The sequence below is a fragment of the Akebia trifoliata genome, chromosome 8, assembly GCF_017979445.1.
Source record: "Akebia trifoliata isolate Shusen 1 chromosome 8, ASM1797944v1, whole genome shotgun sequence".
NCBI lineage: Eukaryota > Viridiplantae > Streptophyta > Magnoliopsida > Ranunculales > Lardizabalaceae > Akebia > Akebia trifoliata.
In genome coordinates, this window is record NC_141382.1 from 13297058 (window position 1) to 13320732 (window position 23675).

The window sequence follows — 23675 nt, forward strand, 5'->3', positions numbered from 1 at the left end:
CTTTCTTTTTGAATTTTGAGATACCCTTGTATTTTCAACTAATTACAGGCACCCCCACTCGTTCACATCCCTTCACATTTGCCCTACCCCTCACTTCCTCTTCTAATCTCTGATCTATATATAATGTGTGTCCTAGCACTTGTCCACACACACACACACTTTCTCTCTCTCTTACACCAAGGCCAGGATTTCAATTTTTAGGGAAAAATCAGACCTTTTAAATATTCAATCTTATTTAAACCCTAACCATAGATCCACATCTTCTTGATTTAAGGTTCTATATTGCTCTCAAGACATCATTTTCGCCAATTCTTTTGATTTTTCTAGGGTTTGAGAAACATCGAATCAATTTTTTTACTATTTTTTGAAATTTTTTATAGGTTTTCTTGGATTTGAAGAACTTTGGAGAGAAAATGTCAATAGAGAGGAAAAGAAAAGTAAGCTTGTTCGATGTGGCAGACAAGAGATCTGTCCCTACTAAAATTGCTAAGATTAATTGTGATCTTGTTGACAACACACTCTTCAACATATGGAATGGCCGCCCGTACTCACAGAGGTACTATGAGATTCTAGAGAAGTGAAAGACTCTTCCAGTGTAAAAATAAAAATATGAATTTTTGTAGGTTTTGAGGGCTAATCAAACCTTGATTTTCATTGGAAATACTAGAAGCGGTAAAACAACTTTGGTCAATATAAAAATCTTAAATTTAATTTTTTCTTCATCCTTTGGTTCCATTTTTTTGTTTTTTTGTAGTTTTGAACTAGTAGTTGTATATGAAGTAAAAACAAATTATAATTAGGATTGGTATCAAGTAATCAAGTTCAAATTCGACAATTATTCCGTAGGTGTTCAACTCGGTTTATTTGGATAAGTTTCCAACAAAAATTGAGAAAATTTAGGTGATTATGCAAATGATATTTTGGGATTTGAGGAAGAAGCCCCTAATCATAGACCACCCTAAAAAGTTTATCTTGTTTTGAGATTTGGACAATTTCGATTAATTTGGATAAGTTAGTTTTAAAAAATGAGAAAATTCTTGGGATTATGCAAATGATTTGTATGGGTTTTGGGAAGAAATCCATCTTCATCGTCCTCCTTAAAAATCCTATTTTGGTATTGAGATTTGGATGACTTGGCAAAAAATCTTATATAGTTGGGATAAAATGAATACTTACCCTTATATGACATTTAGTAATTTGCACTAAGAAACGGTTGATCATTTGGTTTCTTGCTAATTTGTAGGTGTAGAAAGAAACTTAAATTTCTTAAGGAGATTGGATTTAGATAAAAGGGTCTGCCATTTAGGTAGAGTTGATTGGTTGAGACATTGAATTTTGGATGGTTTTCTACCCTCGATACTCATCCTATAAAGCTGCAAAGAAGCATGGTTCAAGATATCGTAATGTTTCGTACGAAACGTTTCGATTTTTCAGCAATCTGAGACGAAACATAATGGAATACGAAATGTAGATTGTTTCAATATTTTTTTGGGGAAAATAATAAAGAATAAGAAGGGAGAGGAAAAAAAAGAGAAAGAGACTTACCAGTGGAGGCTGCCACTGCATCTTCACCTTCTTCCCTTTATTTTCTAAAGAAGTTAGGGTTTTTTTATCTAAGTTATGCCCTTGACCTTGGTCTTCTTCATAAGATTTGGCTATTTAAATAAAACAACCCTCTGAACTGGGTTATTTGAATAAAAACCCTCATTTTAATAACTATTTCAAACAACATATATTTTTTAAAATTAATTACATACCCTTCAATTGTGGTCTTATGTAAAAGGCTTCTTTTAAAATTCAAAATAAATGTATTGAATGTTTCGTGTATCGTTTTGATTTTTGAAAAAATTTAAACATTGCATCGAAACGAGATTTTAAACCATGCAAAGAAGTATAAGGTCCAATTCATTTTTTTCCTATTTTAAACAAAAGGTTTGATTAAAGGCGCAATTACACGGTTCTCTACACTTGATTGGGCTTTTGTATATATTTCTTTCTGAATTGATTAGTAAGGTACGTATTACTTGTAGGACATTCATTTAGAAATACATAGTCTTGTTAATAATTTAAAAACTTGGATTTGTAATGGTAAAATTATTTGTGTTTTATGATTGGCTCTAGATATTTGACAAACTGAGTGGTTCTATTTCAGATTTCTCAATTTGTTATTGAAGTTGTTGACATAGAAACTTTTGGCAAACCTAAGAAGATAATGATTGCTTGCACACAGCCCAGTAGACTGGCTGCCACATCTGTTTCCAGCCGAGTTGCTGAGGAGAAGAATGTAATCATAGGAGAAGAAGTTGGTTACAACATCCATCTTGAAGATTATTGAGTGTAAAAACTATTCTTACCATGATGCATAAAAAATTCTATTTTCGTTCTAAATGTTGGTGCTTTATTACTACTTTTACTTACAGAAAAGTCATTTACAATAGAGATGTTAGGTACTTAATAGATGGTATGCTCTTAAGAGAAGCTATGATATATCTACTTTTGAAATGTTATAAGGTGATAGTTCTTGATGAGGCTCATGAAAGAACTTTGGCAGCAGATGTTCAACTTGGGCCTCTAAAGGAAATGTTGAGAAATAGACCTGATTTGATAGTGGTTGTAATGAGTGTAACCCTCAAGGAAGTTTCAATCTTATTTCAATGGAGTGCATCTCTCATGAAAGTCCTTCGAAAGCTTCATCTAGTCAAGATTTTCTACACACAAGATCCTAAGAGAGGATTACCTTGAAGCAACGATTCAGGTGATTATCCAAATACACATGTATGAACCTCTAGGTGACATACCTGTTTTCCTTATTGGAGAGGAGGAGATAGAAGGTGAATGCCGAAACTTAACAAAGAAATAACAAATTTGGGTGACTAAGTGGGACCCATGAAAGTTGTGCCTTTGTATTCTATATTACCTCCAGCTATGCAGCAAAAGATATCGCCCCACCTCCACTAAAGGAAGGTGGGTGTAACACCCCGAATTTTTAATTCGTATCTCGAGGAAAAAATAAATAGTGGAATTTTAAGAAAATCTTGAAAGTGGGATTTAGGGGTAAAACTTTATGATGTTTATGATCATTTTTAATGGAATTTGACCTCACCATTAGATTCAAAATGATCGAAAAACATAGTTTAGCATGTAAGCACGCTCAAATGCGAGTCCGAATATAAAAGTTGCAAAATCCTCGATTACCGGGTCAGACTAGGCTAAAATAGTGATTTTTTATTAGAGCAATAATTTTTAAAATTCGATTATACCATTGGATTCATAATGAAAAATTATTCAACATGGACTATTTATTTGTCATTTTTGGAGATCAGAGAGTCGAATTATCGCCAAAAACGAAATCGACATCAAGTTTAGGGGTCACCTCAAGTGAAAAATGTAAATTTTTTTTGAGACATAATTTGTAGAAATTGACTGTACCATTAGATCCAGAATGAAAAATTAGGCGAAATGAAATATTCATTTGTCAGTTTTGGAGTCCGGATGATCAAGTTATCATCGATCGAAACAATTGACAAAATACCGAATTCGTCCCACATTTTATTTAAATAATATTTAAAAAAAAAATTTATATGTCATCTCCCCCAACTCGTCCACACAGCCACGCGACAAATAAAAAAAAAAAAAATTGTTTTCCTCCGATTTTTCCATTTCAGATCTCTCGCAAACGGCTCGCCGTCGACGATCGACGCAGAAGGGAGAAATGTCCGCAGCTACGTTCTCTACAAAACCCACCCAACCTTTCTTTGTTTTACTTTCTATTTTACCCGATATCATCAAAAATCAGCCGTATTTGGATACAGAAATTTCGAAACTTTGACCTTGGATTTCGTCCGTTTCCGGGTCAAACCGTCTTCCGACGCAGAAGGGAGAAACGTCCGCAGCCTCATTCTCTACATAACCCACCCAAATTCCTTTCGTTTTCTCGCTTTTTTCACCCCGTATAGTCAAAAATCAGCCGTATTTTTATACGGAGATTTCGTAACTTCAACCTCGATTTTCATCAATTTCGGGGTCAAACCGTCTTTCATCGTAGAAGGGAGAAGAGACGAGCACATCGAGATCTTCAAAACCACCGGGCCGATTTCGAAAATCAGCCGCTTCGAAATTTGGTCCGTCTCGATTTCCGCGCCGTTCGCCTTGATTTCCGCGCACGTGCTTCAATTCCGTCGCCTAGTGATTGTAAGGAACTCTCAATTTCTATTAGTAATCATAGATTGTGAAAATTGCATTTAGGATTTTATCTGAAAATTTTTGATGTATTTCCAAAATATAGAATTCTTTCGTTATTTCAAAATTCACGCTAGAAAATGCATGTTTGATATGTTTAATTGTATTTTTTAACAAATCATACGTGGGTAGCATATTTTAACGGGTTATTTCCATCAATTGGGTCTTGTGCACTGTTCGGACCCCGTTTTGATATAAAATTTGTTTTCTTTTTCAATATTATTGATAAAAATAAATTCGTTAGTTGGAAAATGTGATTTAATATTCAATGAACTCATATTGAGTTGATGAATATCAGAAAATGGATGTTTTATTGAAGAGATTGAAAATTGTAAAAATCGAAAAAAGGGAAAAAGGGTATGAAACGGTAAAATGTCAGAGTCACACCCGAGGGGTGATGTCTGCATTTTACGTTGTTGTGTTGTGTGCAGGTTGGTGAACAGATATCCAGGGATAATATTATTGGTTGCATGTTTATTTAAATTTCTGTTAGCGCGAGGCGCTCCGTTATGTTATTTATTTTAGGCCGGGTGGCCACACTTGCATGGTAGGAAACTGGATATCTATTCTCAACCTTGTATTGTTAATTTCTCTTTTGTTTTCAAATGAAAATAATATATATATGTACCTATTTTGTGAGCTGTTAAAGAGTTTATGAATGCCTGAAGGGCTAGTGCGTCATATCATCCGGAGTGGTGTACTATCCTGGGATGTACGGTAGGGACCACCAAGCTCATACGTGGTATGGGACGCGTATGAGAGTGGAGTCACAACTGGAATCCGGGTTTATTCCTCTCTATCTTTACCAGTGAACTTGTAATGTAAAGGTGGTCATATACGAATGGTTTGTATATTTGGGAATCACATGTACGCCTGATAGGCATAGACGAAGATGATTGGTCAGTGATCACTAACAATCTATAGTAGTCGAACGTTCTGACACATCGAAAAGAGACCCATTGCTTACGGTCACGTCAAACGACCAGCCTGAGTCGGATAAATGGTCAACCAAACGTAGTAAACAGCGACCAGCCACAAAATCGGGAACTAAAAATCAGAGAGAAATTATAACATCATGTCCCGACTGGGAGCGATCCAGTCGTGAATCCCAACTCTCCAATTCTAATACTCCACCATTGTGTATTATGTATCTGTTGCTTATTTTGATATATAAAATGAAATGCATGTTTAATGTTTCCATTTGATCAATTAGATTTGTATAAAAAGAGAATGTTATAGTGAGTAATGCTGATTGATGTGATGTCAGTTTTAAAATGTTTAGTTGCTCATCCCTGGCTATATGTACCAGTTAATCGTAGTTTATTCTGTAAAATTTTGTTTATTTTAAAATGATCCAGTATGTTTATTCGTTCATGTTAGGAGAGGTTATTGGCAGAAATTGTTGCTTCCTTACTGGGTAACCATTGTTACTCACCCTTTCCTTCTCCATTTTTTTTAGTTTCAGATCTGAAGCTTGGCGAAACAAGTGTAGAAAACGAATGAGGATCATCTGGTTGGTCAGATAGATAACTAGAGTCCGTCACCTGGTAAGCACTAGGACTATACCCCCTAGTGGTGTCAGTTTCTCCAAGTAGTCTTATGGATTTGTCTTGAGTGTTAGGAATTCTGTCAGAGTGAGGAATTTTGTATAATCCTGTATATAATTTTTCTTCTTCCGCACTCTGATCTATCGAACATTATTAGACGTATATAAGCTTCCGCTAGTATTATATTTTGTTTGTTATATGCAGGATTGTATGTCGTTTATCAGGTGCAGGTTAAATCGCCTTGGAATGCTAACATAAACAGAGGAGACCATGCTGAAATTTCGAGGTGCCACCTCGTACCTTGAAATCTGACATGGGGATTTGTGTTAGTGTTCGGCGGGGCGCCACAGTGGGTCTCCTGGAAGGAAAATTGTTATGTCAACCAACATTGCATAAACTTCTTTGACTATTGATGGTCTAGTTTACTTCATTTGACCTTGGGTTTGCCAAACAAAAATTTTATAACCCACGTGTATGTGTTGAACTTTTATTGGTGTCTCCAATTTCGAAGGCAAGTGTTCATAAAAAATTAGGTCGTGTTAGAAGAACGTAGCCCGGTAAATGCTTTAGACTCTACACTGAGAAAATTTTCAATAATGCTCTTCAACCACAAATATATCTAGAAATACTACGATCAAATCTAGCTATCACTGTTCTCATTTTAAAAAAACTTGGAATTGATGATCTTGTCTATTTTGATTTTACTAACTCTCTTACCTCTAAAACATTGATATGAGCTATAAAAGTTTTGAACTACTTGGGTACATTAGATGATGATGGAAACTTGACCTAATTGGGAGATATTATGAACGAGTTTCCCTTGGATCCCCAAATGTCTAAGATGTTTGTTGTTCGTTCAGAATTCAATTGTTCAAATGCAAAATGAGATCTTGTCAATTTCAATTATGGAGAGATTATGAATGAGTTTCCCTTGGATCCTCAAATGTCTAAGATGCTTGTTGTTAGTTCAGAATTCAATTGTTCAAATGCAAAATGGGATCCTGTCAATTTCAATTATGCTTCTAGGTACGCGTGAAATTGGGAGAGAATATGAGCGAGTTTCCTTTTGCTCATGTTCTTTTTTTGTTTGTATCCCATTTGGGTTTCATTATAGTACCTTTATAATAATTTTGGATCTGATCGGGCTCTCCTATGGATTGAACACTTCTATTAATGGAGGACAAGGTGCCGTGAAGTCGTCCTTCAGAAATGATGATTTTGAATGTATAATTTAAATATTTATACCTTAACTTGATTATCAAGTAAGGGTCGAACCACAAGGGAAAGGGGGTGGAATCAAAATAAAGGGAAGAATTGAATCAAACTAAGAAATTAAAATAGTTTAGTTGATTGAGAGTTACAAAAACATAATTGAAATTGTTGGAAATTAAACTAAAACAAGGAAAATAAAGCTATTAGAGACAAGGGTCCACCTAGGGCCATATACCTAGCTTAATCTACTTCTATCATCTTTTTAAACTCAATCCAAAGAACTTGGTATTGCTCTTTGGATTGGAAGGTGAAAGCGCCTTCGATCCGCGGGGTGCGCGGATCCGCTTTTGACCCTTGAGGTTTGGGAGTCGCCACCTAGTTGTTAAGGTCTAGGAACCAAACTGACTCTAAAAATGGCAAACTAATCTACGAAAGAGAAAAAGAGTCTGGGGATCACGTTACGGGGTTGGAAGGTGTTAGGCACCAACCCCGCCCAGCTAAAGCCAGTCTCTACTAACTTCCCAAATAAATCACATTGCTAAATACCTAGATAAAAATAAAAATAAAAAATTTTATACCTTTCCAATAGCAAGGATTTTGTTCCCTCAGATCTAACAAAAATACCTCATTGTACCGTACTCCCTTGCTTCGTTCTGTCTCCGGATTTGATTTCGGATCTCTGAGGCAAGGTATCTCCTTATTTTTGGATCTGAACTCTTCAAGTTTGTTGTGGATTTTGGGATATTTTTGGAAGGCTTTTAAGCGTTTCTTATGCTAAAATCAAAGGAGGGATGTTAGGTAAGGAGTTAGGACTCCAAAAATAGGGTTTATGGGAGGCTAGGGGGGCTTCTAGACCTACTTCTCTTAGGGTTTATGATTTGATACGAAAATAGGGTGTGAGCACCTCTATTTATAGAATTTTTTAAAGGTTGATTTTGATAGAATTAGTATTTAATTAGAGTTGTTTTAGGTAGAATTGTGTTTTAATTAGAATTGTTTTAGGTAGAATTATTTTTTAGTTAGAACTCTATTAGATAGAGTTATTATTTTATTAGAACTCTATTATGATTTTGACTTTTGGTCTTATTTGATTGACTTTTAATATTTTGACTTTAGTCTTAATTAATTGACTTTTAATATTTTGACTTCAGTCTTGCTTAATTGACTTTAATTTTGACTTTAATCTCACTTGATTGACTTTAATACCTTGACTTTAGTCTTGCTCGATTTGCTTTTAATTTTTGGAGACCCCTCCTCCATTATTTCTTTAATTCTTTGGACCTCCAAATGGAGGGGTCCTTAAAGAAATATCCCATGAACCCTCAACAATTTTACTTGAAAGTCCGATTGATCGATTTTTTTAATTCAAAATTTTAAATTAATTTCATCAATGTTTCACTTTAATTATTTAATGTTTTATTTATTAATTTCAAAATTTTTAATTGTGAAATTATCGTTTTACCCCCGGAGAGGGCTTTTCACGTTTCAAGTCGGTTTTTAATGTTCTAGGATATTTTAGAATCGATTTTTTGTAAGGAATTCAATGGAAATATTAGTTTGTGTCATTTATGAAATTTTTTGTGTGAAATGGTCATGAACTTTATGAGGGGCATTTTCGTAATTTTGTCAAATTTTGTGAAAATTGACGAAATGATTTATTTGATTTCAATTTATTGTTTTATGTGTTTGAGAGAACTTTCTTAAGCGTAATGTAGGCTCTAGGGTCGTCTTGATGTTAGGGGTATTTTGGTAATTTGGTCATTTTTAGTGATTTTTATCGTGAAGCTTCTTTTTGGGTTTGCAAGATGATGATTTCTATGTTTCTGGGGTCATATTTTCCTACCGTAGCGTGGTTTCTAAGGTTTTGTCAGTTCGAGATACCTCATCCGGATTTCTGAAACATTTCTGGTAACAAAATAAAGCAATAGAAATAACATCCATCATTGGGAATCATTGCGATCGGGTTGACGAGTTGATTAATCAGGCGAGTGCAAAAATAGGGTGTCTACAGAAGGTAAAACATTAAAATTTGATTTGGTAACCTAAGTTAGGGTTCCTTCACTCACTATAGTGTGAAACCCTTACTACCCAATATCTAAAATAAGCAAGGATCATCTTGAGCTTATCTAAGTATGCAACATCAAACTCTAGCATAAAGAGTGCAAGGGGTCATCTATAGCCTTAATCCATAAGAGTTGGACAAGCCTTGAAAAGAACCATAAGCATTAAAAGTATATTAAGAGGATAAACAACTAAATTACAACATAGACTTGCTTTAAGTTTCTTTTCTCTCCAATGGAGGGAGGCTAGCCTTAGGTCATAGTAAGATAGAAAGAAAGATGAAAAAAGAATAAAACACTTGTATTCATTAGAACAATGGAGTAATACACTCTCTCTTCTCTCTGACTTTCATTATTTACAAAAATTAAAGAAAACCTACTCTAAAAATGGAAAAGAAAAGAATTGGCTAAGTGCCAAAAGATTAAAAGAAAGGAACAAGGTCTGAGTACTTTTTCCATAATAGACAAGGGTCTTGTTTATAATTGAAATTAAGGCTTCGGGAATGATCCTTTTCGAGACGCCGCCACAAGTTGATAGCTTCATGCATATGTAAATAATCAACGCAATTCTAGGGCAACCTTTTTCATTTTTACAGTGCTATGGGTTAGGCATGCCACACCACAGTAAAGCTAAGCTTATATGAGGTCGGATCTTGGCTTGGGTCCTTCTCTTGCACTCTTATTTGCAATCCAAAGTCTTTTTGATGTGTTGGTATTTAATTTTGTTCTTTTAATCTTTGACCTGTACAATTGAACATGTGCTTTATTAATTTTTCGACAAATGCATTATTTCATGTAATAATGCCTAATTAATATGATGAAATATGTAATGAGATATTATGAGGCATAACATTCTTATTTGCTAATAATAATAAAACAATGACTTAAACCAAGATAAATGTCAAGGAAATGTGTAGATAAATCAATGTTTTGAGACAGTTATCATGATGTCAAATAGATAATAAAATGATTAACTACTCGAATTCCTAACAAGGTCCTACCTAAAAAGTAAATCCATAAAAGAGAAACCTCTAAACTCCTGATTTTTCTTACAACAATATTTTGAAACTCGGACTAGCCATTGAATTGGGTGGGCTCTGGTTCACTAGGTCATCATTGCAATCAAGTTGTCAAGAAGTTGACGTGGCAGGGTTTTTTTCTTTTATAAGTAGATAAGGAATTTAGCAATTGTTTCAATTAGCCAACTCGGTCTAGGCTTTAGAATCTCAACCGCTTTAGCATATGCAAGTGATGTTGAATACATTATTTGTATATACGTGCATGAGTGAGAGAACTATCTTTGGTGCTTGCATGCTTGCAAGTATATGCACATGTGTTTAGTCTTTAGAGTTGTTTGCTCGGTCCAATTAGTTTGTCATCAGCAACTGCCCTATTTGGGTCCCATGCCAGTTGTTGGCATGTGCCATAGCATTTTGAAAGTGCTAATACAAATAGTTGCAGGGTCTAGTATTTTGTTATGAAGTAATGGCGTCATCCTTGCCTTTATACATCTGTTGACCTACCATGGGCCTCCTTCTGTGATAACAAGTGAAAACTCAGTTTGGCCACATTGATGGAGATCACCTTATGGTTTTGAATGTAAACCATGCCTGCAAACAGAACAATAAGTATTATATTTTGTGTTCATTGTGATATGCAGCTAGACCATATTTTGTTCAAGATCTTATTTGTTTATGTAATGTTGCAGATGAAGATACTCAATGGTGATACGAGAATCTTTTCAATCATAGAGCATTGAAGACTGTTGATAATGTGAGGTAACAACTACCGTGTATCATGGCTAGATCAACTTGAAGATGTGTAGCATGGATTTTAATTGCCGTGACTATTACATAAATATAAGGAAAGTTATGCTAGCCTGGTATTTTATGCATGTAGCACATTTTTAGTGTACCTGCCATTATTTGACAATGAAAGACAATCAAGTATACCTTATTGGATTATTTGTTTCCCATAATTTTAGAGAGTTTCTATTGGCACCCCCAACTTTTACCTATCACACCCCAATTAAAAATAAATAAAATAAGTGAATCGTTGAGAATAAGTAAAAGTTGGGGTACCAATAAAATTTCTTATCTTTTTTTTTTTAAATTACTATTTTTTGGATTTAGGATTTTATATGAGTCTAATCATAACTATTGAAATTGTTTGAACGGTTGTTATAATGTTTTGCAATGTTGAGATTAATAATTTGAGCAAACTTTTTATAATGTTTGAGGAGTGTGTTTTAATCTTTAGTACGGGGTGATAAATAATTTAAGAAATTGGAGTGTAATAGGTAAAAGTTGGGGTGCCAATAGAATCTCTCTAATTTTAATTGCTTTTGTAATATATTTGTTCTCTTATTGGTAGTGTTTATATCTTACTGAAAAGCGCCAAAGCTATTGTGGCTTTTATCAATTTCTTCTCTCTTGTCAGTTTGTCCACCTACATCCATCGAACTTCTTGGATCACAAACCTAAGTGGGTAATTTTTTTTTATAAGTATAAATATTTTAAAAATAACAAAAGAAGGATAATACAAATGGGGCCAAGAGAGCCTCCATGAAAGAAATCAAAAACAGGAAAGACAAAAATAAGAGCTCGCAAGTTACATAAGCTATCCCATCTAAAAATAAAGTCCTTAAACGAAAAATTGGAAAAGTCCTTGCTTAACTTCGCCTAAAAAAATAGCAATCCTAAAATCTCCATGTACACCATATGTGATTGTTCTCCTTGCTTTGGAACACTTTGTTGTTTCTTTTTTTGTGTAAAAACCCACGCTATGGCCGAAGAAAGGATAGTCCAAAGGTGTCTTTTTTTATGAGAGAAGATATTGAAAGTCTAGCTTTCTAACATAAAAAAAAAAGGTTTTTGGGAAAACCCAACACATATGAAACAAAGACATGAAAGATGACCACATACCTCAGGAGAAAGAGTAGTGAAGAAGGGTGTGATCCATAGTGTAAAACCCTGAGTTTTCGATTCGTATCTCGAGAAAAAATAGTGAAATTTTGATAAAAATACTGAAAGTGGGATTTAAGGGTAAAACTTTATAATGTTTCTGATCATTTTTAAAGGAATCTGACTTTACCATTGGATTCAAAATAATCAAAAAACATACTTTAGCTTGTAAGCACCCTCAAATGCAAGTCCGAACAGAAAAGTTACAAAATCCTCAATTACCGAGTTGGATCAGGCTAAAATAATAACTTTTTGCTAGAGAAAGAACTGTTAAGATTCGACCATGTCATTAGATTCGTAACGAAAATTTATTGAACATGAACTACTTACTTATCATTTTTGGAGACCAGAAAGTCGAATTATTATCAATTTTAGGATCCCACTAGGCAAAAAATATAAATTTTTGTGGAGATAGAATTTGTAGAAATTAACCACACTATTAAATCTGAAATGAAAAATTAGACAAAATAGAGTATTTATTCGTCACTTTTGGAGTTCGAACGGTCAAGTTATCGTCGAACGAAAAAATAGGCAAAATATCGAAATTGTCCCAAAATTTTATATAAATAAGTTTTTTAAAATTTTTACTATTCATCTTCATTTTAAATAACCCAAAACCAGCCAACGGATTTTTTTTTTTAAATTTATTTTTTTCAAATTTTCAAACTCAGATCCGTCACGAATGGGCAGTCGTTGACTTCTACCATAGAAGGGAAAAAAGTCTGTAGTCTTGACATCTACAAAACCCACCCAACTTCTTTTCGTTTTATCTTCTTTTTCAGCCCGTATCATCAAAAATCAGTCGTATATATATACGGGGGTTTCGTAACTTCGACATCGGATTTCGCCTGTTTCGGGGTCAAATCATCCTCCGTATTAGAATGAAAAAAAGACGACAACGTCGAGATCTTCGAAACTACTAGGTCAAATTCAAAAATCATCCGTCTCAAAGTCTGATCCACCTCGATCTTCAATCCTTTCGCACAAAGATTGTAAGGAACTCTCAATTTTTATTAGTAATCGTAAATTGTGAAAATTGCATTTAGGATTTTATTAAAAATTTGTAATGTGTTTCCAAAAATATAGAATTCAATTGGTTATTTCAAATTCACGTCAAAACTTGTATATTTTTTATATTTAATTATATTTCATAATAAATTATACGTTGATAGGATATTTCACCAGGTTATTTTCGTCAATTGGGTCCTGTGCACTATTCACGAACGGGTAGTCATTGATTTCCGTCGTAGAAGGAAAAAAGGTTTGCAGCCTCGATATGTACAAAACCCACCCAACTTCTTTTTATTTCATCTTTTCTTTTATCCCGTATCATCAAAAATTAGTCGCATGCATATACGGGGGTTTCGTAACTTCAACCTCGGATTTTGCCTATTTCGGGGTCAAATTGTCCTCCGTCATAGAAGGGAGAAAAGACGACGACGTCGTGATCTCCGAAACTACATGGTCAAATTCAAAAATCATTCGTCTCGAAATCTGATCCACCTCGATTTCCACACCGATCATCTCAATTTTCGCGCATGCACTTCAATATTTTCGCACAAAGATTATAAGAAAGTCTCAATTTTTATTAGTAATCGTAGATTATGAAAATTACATTTAGGATTTTATTAAAAATTTGTGATGTGTTTCCAAAAATATAGAATTCAATTGGTTATTTCAAATTCACGTCAGAACTTGTATATTTGTTATGTTTACTTATATTTTATAACAAATTATACGTGGGTAGGATATTTCACCAGGTTATTTTTGTCAATTGGGTCGTGTGCACCGTTTGCGAACGGGCAGTCGTTGATTTTTGCTGTAGAATAAAAAAGGTCCGCAACCTCGACATCTATAAAATCCATCCAGCTTCTTTTCATTTCATCTTCTCTTTTACCCCGTATCATCAAAAATCAGTCGCATGTATTTACGGGGGTTTTGTAACTTCGACATCAGATTTCACCTGTTTTGGGGTCATATTGTCCTCCGTCGTAGAAGAGAGAAAAAACAATGACGTTAAGATCTTCGAAATTACTAGGTCAAATTAAAAAATCATTTGTCTCAAAGTCTGATCCACCTCAATTTTCAAGATGATCATCTCAATTTTCACGCACGCACTTCAATTTTTTTCGTATAGAGATTTTAAGGAACTCTCAATTTTTATTAGTAATTGTACATTATGAAAATTACATTTAGGATTTTATTAAAAATTTATGATGCGTTTTTTAAAATATAGAATTCAATTGGTTATTTCAAATTCATGTAAGAACTTGCATATTTGTTATATTTAATTGTATTTTATAACAAATTATATGTGGGTAGGATATTTCATCGAGTTATTTTCATCAATTGGGTTCCGTATACCGTTTGGACCCCGTTTTGATATAAGTTTTGTATTTTTTTAATGTTATTGAAAAAATGAATTTCATAGTTGGAAAAATGATTTAATATTTAATGAACTCATATTGAGCTGATGAATATCAGAAAGTGGATATTTTGTTTGAGAGATTGCAAATTGTAAAAATCAAAAAAAGGGTATGAAACAATAAAATGTCAATCACACCCGAGGGCTGATGTCTGCATTTTACATTGTTGTATTGTGTGTAGGTTGGTGAACGGATATTCAGGGATAATGTTACTGGTTGTATGTTTATTTACTTTCTGTTCGCTCGAGACGTTGTTTACTTTTCCGTTCCGTTATTTATTTTAAGTCGGGTGGCCACAATTGCATAGTATGAAACTAAATATCCATTTTCAAACTTGTATTGTTAATTTCTCTTTTGTTTTCAAATGAAAATAATATATATATATATATGTAGTTATTTTGTGAGCTATTAAACAGTTTGTGAATGCTTGAAAGGATAGTGCGTCATATCATCCAAAATGGTGTACTATCCTAGGATGTACGGTAGGAACCACCAAACTTATACGTGGTATAGGACATGTATAAGAGTAGAGTCACAACTAGAATCCGGGTTTATTCCTCTCTATCTTTACTAGTGAACTTATAATGTAAAGGTGGTCGTATACGAATGGATTGTATATTTGAGAATCACATGCACGCTTGATAGGCATAGACAAAAATGATTAGTCAGTGCTCACTAACAATCTATAATAGTCGAATGTTCTGATACATCGAAAAGAGACTCATTGCTTATCGTCACGTTAAACGGCCAACCTGAGCAGGACAAATAGTCTCACAAATGTGGTAAACAGTGATCAACCACAAAATCAGGAACTACTACTTTATTATAAAACATCATATCTCGACTGGGAGCGATGCAGTCGTGAATCCCAACTCTCTAATTCCACTACACCACCATTGTGTATTATGTATATGTTGCCTTATTTTGATATAAAAATGAAATGCATGTTTAATGTTTTCATTTAATTAATTAGATTTATATAAAAAGAGAATGTTATAATGAGTACTATTGATCGATGCAATGTCAGTTTTAAAATGTTTAGTTGCTTATCCCTCGCTATATGTACTAATTAATTGTAATTTCTTATGTAAAATTTTGCATATTTTAAAATGATTCAGTATGTTTATTATTTAATGTTAAGAGAGGTTATTGGCAGATAATGTTTGCTTCTTTACTGGTAACCATTGTTACCCACCATTTCCTTCTTCATTTTTTTTAGTTTTAGATTCAGAGCTTGGCGAGGCAGATATAAAGCACGAATGATAATCATCTGGTGGGTCAGATAAGTGACTAGAGTCCTTTTCATGGTAAGCACTGGGTTATACCTAGCGGAGTCAGGTTATCCAGGTGATAATATAGATTTTGGTTTTGAACGTTAGGAATTTTGTTAGAGTGAGGAATTTCTGTATAATTGTGTATATAAATTTTTTCTTTCATACTCTTATTTTGATACATAATTAAATGTATATAGGTTTCCGTTAGTATTATATTTTATATGTATATATGCAGGATTATGTATGTCGTCTATTAAATGCAGGTTGAACGCATTGGAATGCTAATATAAACAGAGGAGACCGTGTCGAAATTTCGAGGTGCTACCTTGTGCCTCGAGATCTGACATGGGGCTTTGTGTTAGCGTTTGGCGGGGCGCTACACACAGACTCTTTATCGCTCTTACAAAGATGACAAAAATTAGGAGTGATCCACTTACGAGAAATCAACTTATCCAAAGAATCCTCCCTAAGGAAGCAAGCCAAAAAAATAAGAAAATTTTAGAAGGGACAAGAGAAAATCAAATGTGATATACCGAAAAAGAATTCTCCGACCTTGGAAAAATGACTTTGTAAAATGAGCGAACAGTGAATTTCCTATCCTTCGTCTTGACTCATTCCCTCATGTCCTGATCATTCTCTTTGATTTTGACTACATTCAAGAGATCTAGAAGAGATGTTACCTCGGTTAACTCCCAATCATTGAAATTTCTCCTAAAATCCCTATCCCAAGAAAAAGTGATATCGTTACGAATCAAACAATGCTCAATCGTGCAATTCTTTTTAAGAAAACAAGCATACAAATATGGGTATTGAGTTGATAGAGCTGAATTACCGCACCACCTATCTTCCCAAAACCTCACCATGTCTCCTAAGCTTATTTTGAAGCCGATCTCTCTTGTAAAGTCATCAACAACCTTGAGAATACATTTCCAAACACTACAACCATAAGACCCCTTGGCTTCCTCGTTATACCATCAAAATCTTTTTTCCTCATACTTAGTAGTAACAACTCTCATCCACAAACTATCATTTAACAACTCTTTTCCACAAACTATCATTCTCTTCCTCGTAGCTCCAAGCCATTTCCCTAATAGAGCTATATTTGTAAGTCTAAAACCTTAAATCCCTAGACCTTCATTTCTCTTAAGGGTGCAAATCAACTTCTAATTAACCAAATGATACTTCTTTCCTCCATTCTTTTCATTCCACAAAAAACTTTCATGAGTTTTTCCATACGGATCTCTACTGACTTAGGCATTTAGAAGAGGGAAAGGAAATAGATAGGAATGCTAGACAATGTGCTTTTGATCAAAGCCATCTTAGCCCCTTCGAAAGATATCTTGCTTTCTGCATGCTCAACTTCTTTTCCATTCTATCGATGACCCCATTCCAATTGCTCTTACTGCTATACGCCATTCCTAAATGGAGACCCAAATAAGAAGATAGGAAATTATCACTAGAGCTCCTAAGATAGTTTCTAACACCGGGAGATCATTAATAACCCCAACCCCAAAGATCTTACTTTTCTACAAATTGATATGAAGGCCAGAGATTGTCTTAAAGTAGCTTAGTAACACACATAGGATTCTCACTTGGTCTTTCGAATGGTCCAAGAACATTAAGGTGTTGTCAACGAATTGGAGATGGGAGATTATTGGCCCCTTAGTATTCACTATAAACCTCAAGAGCTTGCCAATGTCCACAGCTCTTTTGAATAATCTACCTATGGCCTAAATCACAATACAAAAAAAATGAAAGGAGATAAAAGATCACCTTGCCTTAAACCCCTCGATCCCCTAAAGAAACCTGTCGGACTACCGTTGAATAAAATGGAATATGAAACCGAGGTTATACACTTCATAATCCAACCAATCCACTTCTTACCAAAACCTATTCTACACATCGTATACTCCAGAAAATCCCAACACATGTGATCATAGGCTTTCTAAAGGTCAATTTTACCCACCAAACTCGCCTTCTTGTCCTTAATCCTCAAATCAAGACATTCATTTACAATTAACACCCCGTTTAGAATTTGTCTCCCCCTTAACAAAAGCTCCTCGTTCCACATTGATAAGACTTTTCAACACTTCCTTCAATTTAGATGCTAATACCTTCAAAATGATTTTGTACACCAAACTAATGGATTTAAAATCGTCAAAGTTGTTAGTTCCCATTTTTTAGGAATCAACGCCACAAAAGTGCTATTCAAACCATAGTCCAAGCAATTTTTCTCTTGGAGTTCCTTAACCACTTCTATGAAATTCTTTGAGACAATGTCCCAACAATGTTTGAAGAAAGCCATGGTGAAACCATCTAGCCTAAGAGCCTTGTCCCCACTCATGGAGAAAACAATAGATCTCACCTCTTCTTCTACAATTGGTCTTTCCAACCAAACTTTCTCCTTCAAGGACAAGGTGTTGAACTCTAAATTATCTGGGTAAGGTCTTACGTTCTCTTTTTTCCTTTTATAAATCTTTGTGGTACCTTACACACATTCTCCTAATTTCCTTTTATCCTTCTACCACAGATCCCTCCAAAGACAATTTAACAATTTGATTACTTTTTCTATGATAGTTTGCCATTTTGTGGAAAAAATTTGTGTTGTTGTCCCATTTTTTCAACCATTTGATTCTAGAATTTTGTTTCCAACTAATTTCCTCCATCAAAGCTACCGTTTGAAATTTCAATTTTAGCTCTATTCTGGTAATCATATCCTCTGTCCTTAAATCACCCACTTCCTCTTTGACAACCAAAATCTCAATTTTATTAAGGATCATCATTTTTTTTACCTCAATCATCCCCAGTACCTTTTTATTTCACATTTTCAACTTCTCTTTCACGTATTTGAGTTTATTCTTAAATGCATTACCTGGGTTTTCTAAGGATGGACTCTCATTCCACCAATCCTTGACTAAGGCTAAGAAGTTAGGATGAATGAGCCACATGTTCTCAAATCTAAATGGCATTAGTTTGGTTCTAGGATGACTTGCCTCCAAAAGTATAGGGAAATGATCTGAAACTGGGCTAGGGGTAGCGATGTAAAACACGTTGTCAAACTTCTCCTCCCACATGCCACCTACTAAAAATCTATCAATTCTAGACATCTTGAGAATCTCTTGATTGTTAGACCACGTAAACCATTTAACCAATAAAGGAAGGTCCATAAGAGAGTATTTATTCACGAACCCATTAAAATCCCTCATCCTTTTAGCAATACTCCCACCCCCATTTTTCTCATTGTTAAATCTGATAACATTAAAGTCTCCTCCTAACACCCACGGTCTATCCCAATAACCTGCAACATCATCCAATTCCTCCTTAAATTGATGTTTCTTTCTACTTCTCATCGGACCATAAATACCAGAGAACATCCATTGGAAGTCATCATTAACACAATTGCATAACATTGAAATGGTGAACGCTCCTGCCAAGCTATTTGTTACGTGAAGTAAGTCCTTTCTCCACATCAAAATAATACCACCAGCTAATGCTAGTACAAGAAAAAAAATCCAACCAATATCCCCCCACCAAAGTTCTTTAATGATTTCTTCATTGTAGTCGACTAGCTTCGATTCCCGAATGGTCACTAACATAGGATTCTTTGATCTTATGATAGCTTTCACGGTCACCCTCTTCTTCTTATCCCTCCAAACCTCTCACATTCCAAGAAAGAATTCTCATCGTCATAAAAACTTGAAAAGCGTACAACAAAACAAGGAACCTAACTAATCGTACTCGACCTTGTAATCCTCATAACTGTCTCCAAAGGAGCTATCACCACTAGCTCATTAGACTAGTTGTCCCTATAATTGCAGATTTCCTGACTATCTAGACCATTTTGATTCAAATCATCTTTAAGTACTCCAATCGTCCTTTCATATTGCTTCAGTTCTTCATCCAAAGTTAATCTCTCTCTCAAATCTCCTATTGCCACCCTTAAAATTATAGATGCCTCCGCTTCCTCTGTCTCTGAAAATATACCAAAAGATTCTACCATACCCATAGCTTCACTAACCATCCACTCGACTCCCTCCAATTATGTTTTGACTAATCTATCCTATAGGTGTTTATTGTTTGGCTCATTCGGCACATTATCAACACAATACTTGACCTTTTACCCCTCTGTTTGATTTATACCGTATACCTCAGCTTGGGCTTGGGTTAAGGGTAATGGTTCTGGAGGTAACAAAGAATCATCGCTCCCTAACCTTTCTAATCCATCTACATCAAGAAGGAGTTCAAGATTCTGTTAACTAATCAAAACTAAGGATTTTGAGACCTGTCCACAGAAAAAACGTCATGCACCAAACCAACACAAAGAATAATCCTAAGGAAAAACTAAGGAACCCATAGATAAACTATTCTGAAAAACAAAATTCGAATTCACACAAACATGGAAAGAGTACCTAGAGTTTAGATGAAGATATGTAATATTGTTGTTCTCTCCTAGATTCACCGTGGCCTTCTTTCCAATGACACAAGTTAGTTGGGATCAATGGAATGAATATTTGAACAGGGTGCCTCCATAAGGTAGAACAAAGCCTATCCCATATAGTTGAAACTAGAACAATGTAACTGTCTTCACGAGGGTCCTTTGACTTTCCTAGAGGTACAATTATGAATTGAGCAACTACAATAATCTAATTATTGTCTTCTCTCCGAACTATGAAACTCTATCAATTTTGACTATCTTGCAATAACCTTCTTACCAAGACTACTTTGTTGCTCCATAGCGTTGTTATGGCGTAGGAATTTACAGTATCGAGGAGTTTCTACCATTTTTCCCAATTGTTTAGCCAATATATTAGTGGGAGTGAACCTGCGACGTGGTTTATTTTTAACCCCCTCTCGCACATATCTAGTTACACATGAGTTCAACTCACAATAACCCAAACTTGATATAAATTTTGAAGTGGGTTGAATGATTCTATCTTGGGACGTTGCTTCTAGCAGGTTTGAAGTGCTACAACCAATGCTCTTCATTTCCGGTTGAGGTTGTGAGCTAGTCATCATCGTCGTTAGTTGTTCTAAAGCTATTTTGATCATCTAATTGGAATATTCCGTGTGCACCAAATCTATTGCCCTTCCTCCGTCGTCACTCTCTTTTGGTTCAACCTCAATTCCTATTATGAATTTGTGACCTTCGCAGAACATATTCAAGCTTCTCCGAATTTTATAAGTAGGTAAACCTACTTTCAATCTATCAAATCTTAGATCCTCCCACCATCTTGTTCGCCTATCCACATCCTTCAGTCCCTTAGTTGTTTTCCAATCAAATTGAAAACATATTTGTCTCAAAAATGAAATGGTAGTCCCAGAACCCTAATCCAAGTCCCAAGTTCTTCCCAAGTCGAATCTAATTTATTAATGTCAGTGAACCAGGTCCTAAATTTTACACTTGAGTTTTTTATCACTACCTCTCGAAGGTTTCTAGTTGTTGAAGCTTCCAATTTGTTCTTCAGGAGAAGTAATTTCTTTGAGGCCCCCAAGTGATAAGTTTCCTATTGAATATTCCTTGAAATTTTAGCACATGTTTACAAGTTCTCATCAACTCTGCCCAGTCAACATTCGTTGATTGTGTTTCACAAATTAAAGCCCATCTCCACTGCTCAAAGGCTTTGCTGCTGCGATTAGTCGAGATTGCATTTTCCTTTAGGTATATATCTTTTCTTATTGTCGATTCCTTCCTCATCATAGTTTTCTCAAACCTATCTCTATTGTCCACAGCATCATTATTTGCATCCATCATGAGTATTAAAACTTCACAACCTTTTTCTCAATTCCAATCCCTGGCTTATTAAAAACCTCCCTTCCTTTTTTAGCAATGTCTACCCATGTAGAGTCTAAAAAGAAGAGTTCTATCTCCTTCTCCATTTCCATCATTTTCTCCTTTGGTTCTAACAAAAGCTTCACTGTCAAGCTTGTTTCCAGCCAACCATTACTCTTATAGCCTTCCAAGAAGACCACCGAGATAGTTTTTGCTTTATCAAAAAATCTATTAATTTTCAAAAATCTTTCCCTAATTTTTTCATCTCTGGTTTCCAGCAAGAAGCTTTCATTAAACAAGAACTTTTCTCTAAACCCCTTAACACTCTCCTTTGCCTTTTGCAAAACATTGTACATCCAAACTCCCCCTTCTTGCGAAAAACTCAAATGTGAAACCCATCATCTTCTTGTTTCCTTTACTTCCAATCCCTCATGATTTTTCACCCAACACCTTTTGATATCAAAACTTTTAGCTTCAATTTTGAGAAATTTTCTCTCGAACACCATTTGAGAATTTTTCATGGGCATTTCTTCAAACACCTCACATGCGTTCTCTGGAGGTGTTCACAGAGACATTTACAACGATTTGGTGGATGAAGCTTCTAGTTTCTAGTGAAATAGAGGTCGTTGTAGTCCAGTTGGATACAACTAACTGAAATTTTTCTCTAGTTTTCGAACTTGTAGCTTATCTAACCTTTGCCACCTTGATGAAATTACCACTAAACCAATCTACTCCTTTAGATGTGGAAGATGTGGAACTCCTTTTGTTATGTATCTAGGTCTGATTAAGAAACTAACGAAGGCATGGACAGCTAGGGGTTGGCAACAGTGAGGCCTCGATTTAGGTCTCTAACTCATCCATTTTTCTGACGGATGAAAGTCCGTTATATCAAGTTTTTAGTCGATCTTTCAATGCATTTTGATTAAAAAAAACTTGAAAAATGAAAACGAGTGGATTTTACCAATGTCAAGTTCACCAATTTTTATTGTCGAACTCAACATTTAAAAAAAAAATATGTCAAATTCAAAAATGTACAATGACTATGTCTTGATCAGCAAGAATTTCATACGCACAGTTACAAATATTCGTTGGGCATTAATGGTAAGTTGCTGCATATTTAATCAAACATGTTTGTGTTTTGTCATTGACTCTTCTATGTGCACGATAATATATTTGTATCTTAATACATAGTACATCCCAAACCGTTTATGCAAGACTGTAATACTCATTATGGATTGGATTGATTAAGCTTTTTGGAAATGAGGTTTAACCTACTGATTATTTTGTTTACATTTCTTTACAGGCTAGTTGACATAGCACCACACTATTGTGATCTTGCCAATGTCCTCAATTGGGAGGCCAAATGTGTACTTGAGAAGCTCTATAAGAAGTGATAAAAGGATAGAAAGGAGACAAAGAATTTGAAATAAGGTTAATAAACTTGTTTGTGCATTCTCCTTAGATTGTTTTAGTGTGCAACTGTGGGGAGAGTATGTTTTGAAAACAAAATTATATAATCTTTCGACCTTACTACGCCTCCTCAAATTCAAGTTCTCTGAATCGTGATGAAGACAAAGAGGCATTAACCAGTCATATTTATTATGGATGGGTTGTACTAAGTAGATTTTCATGATTCGATTTTTCTAAGCCTACATGTTATTCTATACCCATGAATCAAGATCATAAGTTCATTGGCAATTAGAGATTTAAGTCTCGTTTTCACGCACTTGTCTGCCTGTGCACATGCTCACATGCCTGCCGATTCAGTTGCAATTGAGCCAAAAGAAATTGTAAGAGAAAAAAATGGAATACTATCAGTGCATGGTCTAGATGGAAGATCATCTATAAGTATTGTTGTATATGTGCTGGGCCCCATATTGGATAATCTCCTTTTCTAATCCTTGGGCACTTTATGATTGCTTTGGAAAATATTTCGATTGGGGAAATTGTCAAATTATCATAAGGAATTATTCAATTTCTTTATTTATTTATTTTTACATTTTAGCTATATTGGTTAGTTGTCCCATTAAGAAAACTTTTGTCTAAAATTTGTTGGTGTCCATTGGAGTGAAAAAAAAAAGGTGATATTTCCGAATTTAGCATGTTCTGCTACATTCTTGGCTAGATATTTTTCACATTGTACGAAAAAGAAAGATGTTGATGGTTGTGATGCCATCTTATTGA

The 23675-nt window shown here is 34.7% G+C and overlaps 1 pseudogene; it reads left to right on the top strand.

The window, feature by feature from the left end:
- Positions 1–413: 413 nt before the first annotated feature.
- Positions 414–23437, top strand: LOC147396186 (putative pre-mRNA-splicing factor ATP-dependent RNA helicase DEAH2; annotated as a pseudogene).
- The last annotated feature ends 238 nt before the right edge of the window (positions 23438–23675 follow it).